General features: G+C 47.4%; 16 non-coding genes across 16 annotated transcripts; all 16 read right to left on the minus strand.

Moving 5' to 3' along the window:
- Positions 1-130: 130 nt before the first annotated feature.
- On the minus strand, positions 131-203 carry TRNAM-CAU (transfer RNA methionine (anticodon CAU)). The gene has a single exon. It is a non-coding gene; the product is annotated as a tRNA-Met (tRNA).
- A 400-nt stretch (positions 204-603) lies between these two features.
- Positions 604-676, minus strand: TRNAM-CAU (transfer RNA methionine (anticodon CAU)). The gene has a single exon. It is a non-coding gene; the product is annotated as a tRNA-Met (tRNA).
- A 1,582-nt stretch (positions 677-2,258) lies between these two features.
- On the minus strand, positions 2,259-2,331 carry TRNAM-CAU (transfer RNA methionine (anticodon CAU)). Its single transcript has one exon. It is a non-coding gene; the product is annotated as a tRNA-Met (tRNA).
- A 1,581-nt stretch (positions 2,332-3,912) lies between these two features.
- TRNAV-UAC (transfer RNA valine (anticodon UAC)) lies at positions 3,913-3,985 on the minus strand. Its single transcript has one exon. It is a non-coding gene; the product is annotated as a tRNA-Val (tRNA).
- A 164-nt stretch (positions 3,986-4,149) lies between these two features.
- On the minus strand, positions 4,150-4,222 carry TRNAM-CAU (transfer RNA methionine (anticodon CAU)). Its single transcript has one exon. It is a non-coding gene; the product is annotated as a tRNA-Met (tRNA).
- Positions 4,223-4,386: 164 nt separating this feature from the next.
- On the minus strand, positions 4,387-4,459 carry TRNAM-CAU (transfer RNA methionine (anticodon CAU)). The gene has a single exon. It is a non-coding gene; the product is annotated as a tRNA-Met (tRNA).
- A 1,112-nt stretch (positions 4,460-5,571) lies between these two features.
- Positions 5,572-5,644, minus strand: TRNAM-CAU (transfer RNA methionine (anticodon CAU)). Its single transcript has one exon. It is a non-coding gene; the product is annotated as a tRNA-Met (tRNA).
- A 401-nt stretch (positions 5,645-6,045) lies between these two features.
- On the minus strand, positions 6,046-6,118 carry TRNAV-UAC (transfer RNA valine (anticodon UAC)). The gene has a single exon. It is a non-coding gene; the product is annotated as a tRNA-Val (tRNA).
- A 164-nt stretch (positions 6,119-6,282) lies between these two features.
- On the minus strand, positions 6,283-6,355 carry TRNAM-CAU (transfer RNA methionine (anticodon CAU)). Its single transcript has one exon. It is a non-coding gene; the product is annotated as a tRNA-Met (tRNA).
- A 1,112-nt stretch (positions 6,356-7,467) lies between these two features.
- TRNAM-CAU (transfer RNA methionine (anticodon CAU)) lies at positions 7,468-7,540 on the minus strand. Its single transcript has one exon. It is a non-coding gene; the product is annotated as a tRNA-Met (tRNA).
- Positions 7,541-7,704: 164 nt separating this feature from the next.
- On the minus strand, positions 7,705-7,777 carry TRNAM-CAU (transfer RNA methionine (anticodon CAU)). The gene has a single exon. It is a non-coding gene; the product is annotated as a tRNA-Met (tRNA).
- A 1,113-nt stretch (positions 7,778-8,890) lies between these two features.
- On the minus strand, positions 8,891-8,963 carry TRNAV-UAC (transfer RNA valine (anticodon UAC)). Its single transcript has one exon. It is a non-coding gene; the product is annotated as a tRNA-Val (tRNA).
- Positions 8,964-9,127: 164 nt separating this feature from the next.
- On the minus strand, positions 9,128-9,200 carry TRNAM-CAU (transfer RNA methionine (anticodon CAU)). Its single transcript has one exon. It is a non-coding gene; the product is annotated as a tRNA-Met (tRNA).
- Positions 9,201-9,364: 164 nt separating this feature from the next.
- Positions 9,365-9,437, minus strand: TRNAM-CAU (transfer RNA methionine (anticodon CAU)). The gene has a single exon. It is a non-coding gene; the product is annotated as a tRNA-Met (tRNA).
- A 1,349-nt stretch (positions 9,438-10,786) lies between these two features.
- Positions 10,787-10,859, minus strand: TRNAM-CAU (transfer RNA methionine (anticodon CAU)). The gene has a single exon. It is a non-coding gene; the product is annotated as a tRNA-Met (tRNA).
- Positions 10,860-11,023: 164 nt separating this feature from the next.
- On the minus strand, positions 11,024-11,096 carry TRNAM-CAU (transfer RNA methionine (anticodon CAU)). Its single transcript has one exon. It is a non-coding gene; the product is annotated as a tRNA-Met (tRNA).
- Positions 11,097-12,253: the final 1,157 nt, after the last annotated feature.

Below are 12,253 nucleotides of genomic sequence, written 5' to 3' on the forward strand. Positions count from 1 at the left end.
GATAGTTCCCACAAATTAAAGGTCGAAAAAATAAGAAAACCGAGCAACAGTCATTCATTACTGCTCCAGACAGCGCACCCCTCACGACCTAATTAATCTCTCAATAGCAAACAAAAAACTGCAGCACCTTTGCCCCTGGTGAGGATTGAACTCACGACCTTCACATTATGAGACTGACGCGCTGCCTACTGCGCTACAGAGGCGGACAGGGGTCACTGGGAAACACAACCGTTATCGATAGTTTTCACAATATAAATGTGGAAAAAATGATAAAACCGAGCCACAGTCATTCAATACTGCTCCAGACAGTGCACTCCTCATGACCTAATTAAACTCTCATAAGCAAACAAAACATCTGCACCGCCTTTGCCCCGGGTGAGGATTGAACTCGCGACCTTCAGATTTTGACACTGACGCGCTGCCTACTGCGCTATCGAGCCGGACAGGTGTCACTGGGAAACGCAACCAGGATCATTAGTTCCCACAAATTAAAGGTCGAAAAAGTAAGAAAACCGAGCAACAGTCATTCATTACTGCTCCAGACAGCGCACCCCTCACGACCTAATTAAACTCTCACAAGCAAACAAAAAACTGCACCGCCTTTGCCCCGGGTGAGGATTGAACTCACGACCTTCAGATTATGAGACTGACGCGCTACCTACTGCGCTAGCGAGGCGGATTGGGGGTCACTGGGAAACGCAACCGGTATCATTAGTTCCCAGAAGTGTAAGGTCGAAAAGGTAAGAAAACCGAGTAACAGTCATTCATTACTGCTCCAGACACTGCACCCCTCACGACCTAAAAAAACTTTCATAAGTAAACAAGAAAACGGCACCACCTTTGCCACTGGTGAGGATTGAACTCACGACCTTCAGATTATGAGCCTGACGTGCTGCCTACTGCGCTACCGAGGCGGACAGGTGTCACTGGGAAACACAACCGGTATCATTAGGTTGCCACAAAAAAAAGGTCGAAAAAATAAGAAAACCGAGCAACAGTCATTCATTACTGCTCCAGACAGCGCACTTCTCACGACCTAATTAAACTCTCAGAAGCAAACAAAAAAACTGCACCACCTTTGCCCCGGGTGAGGATTGAACTCACGACCTTCAGATTTTAAGGCTGACGCTCTGCCTACCGCGCTACCGACGCGGACAGGTGTCACTGGGAAAAAAACGGTATCATTAGTTTCCACAAAATAAAGGTCGAAAATTAAGAAAACCAAGCAACAGTCATTCATTACTGCTCCAGACAGCGCACCCCTCACGACCTAATTAAACTCTCAAAAGCAAAGAAAAAACTGCACTACCTTTGCCCCTGGTGAGGACTGAACTCACGACCTTCAGATTATGAGACTGACGTACTGCCTACTGCGCTACCGAGGCGTACAGGTGTCACTGGGAAACGCAACCGGTATCATTAGTTCCCGCAAATTAAAGGTCGAAAAAGGAAGAAAACCAAGCAACAGTCATTCATTACTGCTCCAGACAGCACACCCCTCACGACCTAATTATTTTCTCATAAGCAAACAAAAAACTGCACCGCCTTTGCCCTGGCTGAGGATTGAACTCACGACCTTCAGGTTATGAGACTGACGCGCTACCTACGGCGCTACCGAGGCGGACAGATGTCACTGGGAAACACAACCGGTATCGATAGTTCCCACAAATTAAAGGTCGAAAAAATAAGAAAACCGAGCAACAGTCATTCATTACTGCTCCAGACAGCGCAACCCTCACGACCTAATTAAACTCTCATTAGCAAACAAAAAACTGCAGCACCTTTGCCCCTGGTGAGGATTGAACTCACGACCTTCACATTATGAGACTGACGCGCTGCCTACTGCGCTACCGAGGCGGACAGGCGTCACTGGGAAACACAACCGTTATCGATAGTTTCCACAAATTAAAGGTGGAAAAAATGAGAAAACCGAGCAACAGTCATTCAATACTGCTCCAGACAGTGCACTCCTCATGACCTAATTAAACTCTCATAAGCAAACAAAACATCTGCACCGCCTTTGCCCGGGTTGAGGATTGAACTCGCGACCTTCAGATTATGACACTGACGCGCTGCCTACTGCGCTATCGAGTCGGACAGGTGTCACTGGGAAACGCAACCAGGATCATTAGTTCCCACAAATTAAAGGTCGAAAAAGTAAGAAAACCGAGCAACAGTCATTCATTACTGCTCCAGACAGCGCACCCCTCACGACCTAATTAAACTCTCACAAGCAAACAAAAAAACTGCACCGCCTTTGCCCCGGGTGAGGTTCGAACTCACGACCTTCAGATTATGAGACTGACGCGCTGCCTACTGCGCTACCGAGGCGGACAGTTGTCACTGGGAAACGCAACCGGGATCATTAGTTCCCACAAATTAAAGGTCGAAAAAGTAAGAAAACCGAGAACAGTGATTCATTATTGCTCCAGACAGCGCAACCCTCACGACCCAATTAAACTCTCATTAGCAATCAAAAAATCGGCTCCAACTTTGCCCCGGGTGAAGATTGAACTGACGACCTTCAGTATATGAGACTGGCGCGCTACCTACTGCGCTACCGAGGCGGACAGATGTCACTGGAAAACACAACCGGTATCGATAGTTCCCACAAATAAAAGGTCGAAAAAATAAGAAAATCGAGCAACAGTCATTCATTACTCCTCCACACAGCGCACCCCTTACGACCTAATTAAACTCTCACAAGCAAACAAAAAATCAGTTCCTCCTTTGCCCCGGTTGTGGATTAAACTCGCGACCTTCAGATTATGAGACTGATGCGCTGCCTACTGCGCTATCGAGGCGGACAGGTGTCACTGGGAAACGCAACCGGGATCATTAGTTCCCACAAATTATAAGTCGTAAAAGTAAGAAAACTGAGCAACAGCCATTCATTACTGCTCAACACAGCGCACCCCTAACGACCTAACTAAACTCTCACAAGCAAACAAAAAATCAGTACCTCCTTTGCCCCGGTTGTGGATTGAACTCATGACCTTCAGATTATGAGACTGACGTACTGCCTACTGCGCTACCGAGGCGTACAGGTGTCACTGGGAAACGCAACCGGGATTTTTAGTTCCCACAAATTAAAGGTCGAAAAAGTAAGAAAACCGAGAACAGTCATTCATTACTGCTCCAGACAGCGCAACCCTCACGACCCAATTAAACTCTCATAAGCAAAAAAACATCTGCTCCAACTTTGCCCCGGGTGAAGATTAAACTCACGACCTTCAGGTTATGAGACTGACGCGCTACCTACGGCGCTACCGAGACGGACAGATTTCACTGGGAAACACAACCGGTATCGATAGTTCCCACAAATTAAAGGTCGAAAAAATAAGAAAACCGAGCAACAGTCATTCATTACTGCTCCAGACAGCGCACCCCTCACGACCTAATTAAACTCTCTTTAGCAAACAAAAAACTGCAGCACCTTTGGCCCTGGTGAGGATTGAACTCACGACCTTCACATTATAAGACTGACGCGCTGCCTACTGCGCTACCGAGGCGGACAGGGGTCATTGGGAAACACAACCGTTATCGATAGTTTCCACAAATTAAACGTGGAAAAAATGAGAAAACCGAGCAACAGTCATTCATTACTGCTCCAGACAGTGCACTCCTCACGACTAAATAAACTATCATAAGTAAACAAGAAAACGGCACCACCTTTGCCACGGGTGAGGATTGAACTCACGACCTTCAGATCATGAGACTGACGTGCTGCCTACTGCGCTATCGAGGCGGACAGGTGTCACTGGGAAACGCAACCGGGATCATTAGTTCCCACAAAAAAAAGGTCGAAAAAGTAAGAAAACTGAGCAACAGTCGTTCAATACTGCTCCAGACAGCGCACCCCTCACCACCTAATTAAACTCTCATAAGCAAACAAAAAAACTGCACCGCCTTTGCCCCGGGTTAGGATTGAACTCACGTCCTTCAGATTGTAAGACTGATGCTCTGCCTACTATGCTACCGAGGCGGAAAGGTGTCACTGGGAAACGCAACCGGTATCATTAGTTCCCAGAAGTGTAAGGTCGAAAAGGTAAGAAAACCGAGCAACAGTCATTCATTACTGCTCCAGACACCGCACCCCTCACGACCTAAATAAACTCTCATAAGTAAACAAGAAAACGGCACCACCTTTGCCACGGGTGAGGATTGAACTCACGACCTTCAGTATATGAGACTGACGTGCTACCTACTGCACTACCGAGGCGGACAGGTGTCACCGGGAAACACAACCGGTATCAATAGTTCCCACAAGTTAAAGGTCGAAAAAGTAAGAAAACTCAGCAACAGTCATTCATTACTGCTCCAGACAGCGCACCCCACACGACCTAATTAAACTCTCACAAGCAAACAAAAAAACTGCACCGCCTTTGCCCCGGGTTAGGATTGAACTAACGACCTTCAGATTATGAGACTGACGCGCTGCCTACTGCGCTACCGAGGCAGACAGCGGTAACTGGGAGACGCAACCGGTGTCATTAGTTCCCACAAATTGAAGGTCGAAAAAATAAGAAAACTAAGCAACAGTCACTCATTACTGCTCCAGACAGCGCACCCCTCACGACCTAATTAAACTCTCATAAGCAAACAAAAAAACTGCACCGCCTTTGCCCCGGGTTAGGATTGAACTCACGACCTTCAGATTATGAGACTGACGCGCTGCCTACAGCGCTACCGAGGCAGACAGCGGTAACTGGGAGACGCAACCGGTGTCATTAGTTCCCACAAATTGAAGGTCGAAAAAATAAGAAAACCAAGCAACAGTCATTCATTACTGCTCCAGACAGCGCACCCCTCACGACCTAATTAAACTCTCATTAGCAAACAAAAAACTGCACCACCTTTGCCCCTGGTGAGGTTTGAACTCACGACCTTCACATTATGAGACTGACGCGCGTTGCCTACTGCGCTACCGAGGCGGACAGGGACCCTGGAAAACACAACCGTTATCAATAGTTTCCACAAATTAAAGGTGGAAAAAATAAGAAAACCGAGCAACAGTCATTCATTACTGCTCCAGACAGTGCACCCCTCATGACCTAATTAAACTTTCATAAGCAAACAAAACATCTGCACCGCTTTTGCCCCGGGTGAGGATTGAACTTGCGACCTTCAGATTTTTACACTGACGCGCTGCCTACTGCGCTAACGAGGCGGACAGGTGTCACTGGGAAACGCAACCGGTATCATTAGTTCCCAGAAGTGTAAGGTCGAAAAGGTAAAAAAACCGAGCAACAGTCATTCATTACTGCTCCAGGCACCGCACCCCTCACGACCTAAATAAACTCTCATAAGTAAACAAGAAAACGGCACCACCTTTGCCACGGGTGAGGATTGAACCTACGACTTTCAGTATATGAGACTGACGCGCTACCTACTGCACTACCGAGGCGTACAGGTGTCACTGGGAAACACAACCGGTATCAATAGTTCCCAAAAGTTAAAGGTTGAAAAAGTAAGAAAACTCAGCAACAGTCATTCATTACTGCTCCAGACAGCGCACCCCTCACGACCTACCTAAACTCTCATAAGCAAACAAAAAAACTGCACCACCTTTGCCTCGGGTGAGGATTGAACTCACGATCTTCAGGTTATGAGACTAACGCGCTACCTACTGCGCTACCGAGGCGGACAGGTGCCACTGGGAAACGCAACCGCTATCATTAGTTCCCAGAAGTGTAAGGTCGAAAAGGTAAGAAAATTGAGCAACAGTCATTCATTACTGCTCCAGACACCGCACCCCTCACGACCTAAATAAACTCTCATAAGTAAACAAGAAAACGGCACCACCTTTGCCACGGTTGAGGATTGAACTCACGACCTTCAGTATATGAGACTGACGCGCTACCTACTGCACTACCGAGGCGGACAGGTGTCACTGGGAAACACAACCGGTATCAATAGTTCCCACAAATTGAAGGTCAAAAAAGTAAGAAAACTGAGACACAGTCATTAATTACTGCTCCAGACAACGCACCCCTCACGACCTAATTAAACTCTCAGAAGCAAACAAAGAAACTGCACCAACTTTGCCCCGGGTGAGGGTTGAACTCACAACCTTCAGATTGTAAGACTGATGCTCTGCCTACTGCGCTACCGAGGTGGACAGGTGTCACTGGGAAACGCAACCGGTATCATTAGTTCCCAGAAGTGTAAGGTCGAAAAGGTAAGAAAACCGAGCAACAGTCATTCATTACTGCTCCAGACACCGCACCCCTCACGACCTAAATAAACTCTCATAAGTAAACAAGAAAACGGCACCACCTTTGCCACGGGTGAGGATTGAACTCACGACCTTCAAATTATGAGACTGACGCGCTGCCCACTGCGCTACCGAGGCGGACAGGTGTCAATTCGAAACGCAACAGGTATCATTAGTTCTCAGATGTGTAAGGTGGAAAAGGTAAGAAAACCGAGCAACAGTCATTCATTACTGCTCGAGACACCGCACCCCTCACGACTAAATAAACTATCATAAGTAAACAAGAAAACGGCACCACCTTTGCCACGGGTGAGGATTGAACTCACGACCTTCAGATTATGAGACTGACGTGCTGCCTACAGCGCTACCGAGGCAGACAGCGGTAACTGGGAGACGCAACCGGTGTCATTAGTTCCCACAAATTGAAGGTCGAAAAAATAAGAAAACCAAGCAACAGTCATTCATTACTGCTCCAGACAGCGCACCCCTCACGACCTAATTAAACTCTCATTAGCAAACAAAAAACTGCACCACCTTTGCCCCTGGTGAGGTTTGAACTCACGACCTTCACATTATGAGACTGACGCGCGTTGCCTACTGCGCTACCGAGGCGGACAGGGGACCCTGGAAAACACAACCGTTATCAATAGTTTCCACAAATTAAAGGTGGAAAAAATAAGAAAACCGAGCAACAGTCATTCATTACTGCTCCAGACAGTGCACCCCTCATGACCTAATTAAACTTTCATAAGCAAACAAAACATCTGCACCGCTTTTGCCCCGGGTGAGGATTGAACTTGCGACCTTCAGATTTTTACACTGACGCGCTGCCTACTGCGCTAACGAGGCGGACAGGTGTCACTGGGAAACGCAACCGGTATCATTAGTTCCCAGAAGTGTAAGGTCGAAAAGGTAAGAAAACCGAGCAACAGTCATTCATTACTGCTCCAGGCACCGCACCCCTCACGACCTAAATAAACTCTCATAAGTAAACAAGAAAACGGCACCACCTTTGCCACGGGTGAGGATTGAACCTACGACTTTCAGTATGTGAGACTGACGCGCTACCTACTGCACTACCGAGGCGTACAGGTGTCACTGGGAAACACAACCGGTATCAATAGTTCCCAAAAGTTAAAGGTTGAAAAAGTAAGAAAACTCAGCAACAGTCATTCATTACTGCTCCAGACAGCGCACCCCTCACGACCTAATTAAACTCTCATAAGCAAACAAAAAAACTGCACCGCCTTTGCCCCGGGTTAGGATTGAACTCACGACCTTCAGATTATGAGACTGACGCGCTGCCTGCTGCGCTACCGAGGCAGACAGCGGTAACTGGGAGACGCAACCGGTGTCATTAGTTCCCACAAATTGAAGGTCGAAAAAATAAGAAAACCAAGCAACAGTCATTCATTACTGCTCCAGACAGCGCACCCCTCACGACCTACCTAAACTCTCATAAGCAAACAAAAAAACTGCACCACCTTTGCCTCGGGTGAGGATTGAACTCACGATCTTCAGGTTATGAGACTAACGCGCTACCTACTGCGCTACCGAGGCGGACAGGTGCCACTGGGAAACGCAACCGCTATCATTAGTTCCCAGAAGTGTAAGGTCGAAAAGGTAAGAAAATTGAGCAACAGTCATTCATTACTGCTCCAGACACCGCACCCCTCACGACCTAAATAAACTCTCATAAGTAAACAAGAAAACGGCACCACCTTTGCCACGGTTGAGGATTGAACTCACGACCTTCAGTATATGAGACTGACGCGCTACCTACTGCACTACCGAGGCGGACAGGTGTCACTGGGAAACGCAACCGGGATCATTAGTTCCAACAAATTATAAGTCGAAAAAATAAGAAAACCGAGCAACAGTCATTCATTACTGCTCCACAAAGCGCACTCCTAACGACCTAATTAAGCTCTCACAAGCAAACAAAAAATTTGTACCTCCTTTGCCCCGGTTGTGGATTGAACTCGCGACCTTCAGATTATGAGACAGACGCGCTGCCTACTGCGCTATCGAGGCGGACAGGTGTCACTGGGAAACGCAACCGGGATCATTAGTTCCCACAAATTATAAGTCGAAAAAGTAAGAAAACTGAGCAACAGCCATTCATTACTGCTCCACACAGCGCACCCCTAACGACCTAACAAAACTCTCACAAGCAAACAAAAAATCTGTGCCTCCTTTGCCCCGGTTGTAGATTGAACTCACGACCTTCAGATTATGAGACTGACGCGCTGCCTACTGCGCTATCGAGGTGGACAGGTGTCACTGGGAGACGCAACCGGTGTCATTAGTTCCTACAAATTATAAGTCGAAAAAGTAAGAAAACTGAGCAACAGCCATTCATTACTGCTCCACACAGCTCACCACTAACGACCTAATTAAACTCTCACAAGCAAACAAAAAATCTGTACCTCCTTTGCACCGGTTGTGGATTGAACTCACGACCTTCAGATTATGAGACTGACGCGCTGCCTACTGCGCTATCGAGGCGGACAGGTGTCACTGGGAAACGCAACCGGGATCATTAGTTCCCACAAAAAAAAAGGTCGAAAAAGTAAGAAAACTGAGCAACAGTCGTTCATTACTGCTCCAGACAGCGCACCCCTCACCACCTAATTAAACTCTCAGAAGCAAACAAAGAAACTGCACCAACTTTGCCCCGGGTGAGGGTTGAACTCACGTCCTTCAGATTGTAAGACTGATGCTCTGCCTACTGTGCTACCGAGGCGGAAAGGTGTCACTGGGAAACGCAACCGGTATCATTAGTTCCCAGAAGTGTAAGGTCGAAAAGGTAAGAAAACCGAGCAACAGTCATTCATTACTGCTCCAGACACCGCACCCCTCACGACCTAAATAAACTCTCATAAGTAAACAAGAAAACGGCACCACCTTTGCCACGGGTGAGGATTGAACTCACGACCTTCAGTATATGAGACTGACGTGCTACCTACTGCACTACCGAGGCGGACAGGTGTCACCGGGAAACACAACCGGTATCAATAGTTCCCACAAGTTAAAGGTCGAAAAAGTAAGAAAACTTAGCAACAGTCATTCATTACTGCTCCAGACAGCGCACCCCACACGACCTAATTAAACTCTCACAAGCAAACAAAAAAACTCCACCGCCTTTGCCCCGGGTTAGGATTGAACTAACGACCTTCAGATTATGAGACTGACGCGCTGCCTACTGCGCTACCGAGGCAGACAGCGGTAACTGGGAGACGCAACCGGTGTCATTAGTTCCCACAAATTGAAGGTCGAAAAAATAAGAAAACCAAGCAACAGTCACTCATTACTGCTCCAGACAGCGCACCCCTCACGACCTAATTAAACTCTCATAAGCAAACAAAAAAACTGCACCGCCTTTGCCCCGGGTTAGGATTGAACTCACGACCTTCAGATTATGAGACTGACGCGCTGCCTACAGCGCTACCGAGGCAGACAGCGGTAACTGGGAGACGCAACCGGTGTCATTAGTTCCCACAAATTGAAGGTCGAAAAAATAAGAAAACCAAGCAACAGTCATTCATTACTGCTCCAGACAGCGCACCCCTCACGACCTAATTAAACTCTCATTAGCAAACAAAAAACTGCACCACCTTTGCCCCTGGTGAGGTTTGAACTCACGACCTTCACATTATGAGACTGACGCGCGTTGCCTAGTGCGCTACCGAGGCGGACAGGGGACCCTGGAAAACACAACCGTTATCAATAGTTTCCACAAATTAAAGGTGGAAAAAATAAGAAAACCGAGCAACAGTCATTCATTACTGCTCCAGACAGTGCACCCCTCATGACCTAATTAAACTTTCATAAGCAAACTAAACATCTGCACCGCTTTTGCCCCGGGTGAGGATTGAACTTGCGACCTTCAGATTTTTACACTGACGCGCTGCCTACTGCGCTAACGAGGCGGACAGGTGTCACTGGGAAACGCAACCGGTATCATTAGTTCCCAGAAGTGTAAGGTCGAAAAGGTAAGAAAACCGAGCAACAGTCATTCATTACTGCTCCAGACAGCGCACCCCTCACGACCTAATTAAACTCTCATTAGCAAACAAAAAACTGCAGCACCTTTGGCCCTGGTGAGGATTGAACTCACGACCTTCACATTATAAGACTGACGCGCAGCCTACTGCGCTACCGAGGCGGACAGGGGTCACTGGGAAACACAACAGTTATCGATAGTTTCCACAAATTAAAGGTGGAAAAAATGAGAAAACCGAGCAACAGTCATTCATTACTGCTCCAGACAGTGCACTCCTCACGACCTATATAAACTCTCATAAGCAAACAAAACATCTGCACCGCCTTTGCCCCGGGTGAGGATTGAACTCGCGACCTTCAGATTATGACACTGACGCGCTGCCTACTGCGCTATCGAGTCGGACAGGTGTCACTGGGAAACGCAACCAGGATCATTAGTTCCCACAAATTGAAGGTAGAAAAAGTAAGAAAACCGAGCAACAGTCATTCATTACTGCTCCAGACAGCGCACCCCTCACGACCTAATTAAACTCTCACAAGCAAACAAAAAAACTGCACCGCCTTTGCCCCGGGTGAGGATTCAACTCACGACCTTCAGATTATGAGACTGACGCGCTACCTACTGCGCTACCGAGGCGGATTGGGGTCACTGGGAAACGCAACCGGTATCATTAGTTCCCAGAAGTGTAAGGTCAAAAAGGTAAGAAAACCGAGCAACAGTTATTCATTACTGCTCCAGACACTGCACCCCTCACGACCTAAATAAACTCTCATAAGTAAACAAGAAAACGGCACCACCTTTGCCACGGGTGAGGATTGAACTCACGACCTTCAGATTATGAGACTGACGCGCTGCCTACTGCGCTACCGAGGCGGACAGGTGTCACTTCGAAACGCAACAGGTATTATTAGTTCTCAGATGTGTAAGGTGGAAAAGGTAAGAAAACCGAGCAACAGTCATTCATTACTGCTCCATACACCGCACCCCTCACGACTAAATAAACTATCATAAGTAAACAAGAAAACGGCACCACCTTTGCCACGGGTGAGGATTGAACTCACGACCTTCAGATTATGAGACTGACGTGCTGCCTACTGCGCTACCGAAGCGGACAGGTGTCACTGGGAAACACAACCGGTATCATTAGTTCCCACAAATTAAAGTTCGAAAAAGAAAACCGAGCAACAGTCATTCACAACTGCGCCAGACAGCGCACTTCTCACGACCTAATTAAACTTTCAAAAGCAAACAAAAAAACTGCACCACCTTTGCCCCGGGTGAGGATTCAACTCACGACCTTCAGATTTTAAGGCTGACGTTCGGCCTACCGCTACCGCGTTACCGACGCGGACAGGTGTCACTGGGAAAAAAACGGTATTATTAGTTCCCAGAAAATAAAGGTCGAAAAAGTAAGAAAACCAAGCAACAGTCATTCATTACTGCTCCAGACAGCGCACCCCTCACGACCTAATTAAACTCTCAAAAGCAAACAAAAAACTGCACTACCTTTTCCCCTGGTGAGGACTGAACTCACGACCTTAAGATTAAGAGACTGACGTACTGCCTACTGCGCTACCGAGGCGTACAGGTGTCACTAGGAAACGCAACCGGTATCATTGTTTCCCGCAAATGAAAGGTCGAAAAAGGAAGAAAACCGAGAACATTCATTCATTACTGCTCCAGACAGCGACACCCTCACGACCCAATTAAACTCTCATAAGCAAACAAAAAATCTGCTCCAACTTTGCCCCGGGTGAAGATTGAACTGACGACCTTCAGTATATGAGACTGACGCGCTACCTACTGCGCTACCGAGGCGGACAGATGTCACTGGGAAACACAACCGGTATCGATAGTTCCCACAAATAACAGGTCGAAAAAATAAGAAAACCGAGCAACAGTCATTCATTACTGCTCCACAAAGCGCACCCCTAACGACCTAATTAAACTCTCACAAGCAAACAAAAAATCTGTACCTCCTTTGCCCCGGTTGTGGATTGAACTCGCGACCTTCAGATTATGAGACAGAC

This window comes from Rhipicephalus microplus, chromosome 3 (genome assembly GCF_043290135.1).
Source record: "Rhipicephalus microplus isolate Deutch F79 chromosome 3, USDA_Rmic, whole genome shotgun sequence".
NCBI lineage: Eukaryota > Metazoa > Arthropoda > Arachnida > Ixodida > Ixodidae > Rhipicephalus > Rhipicephalus microplus.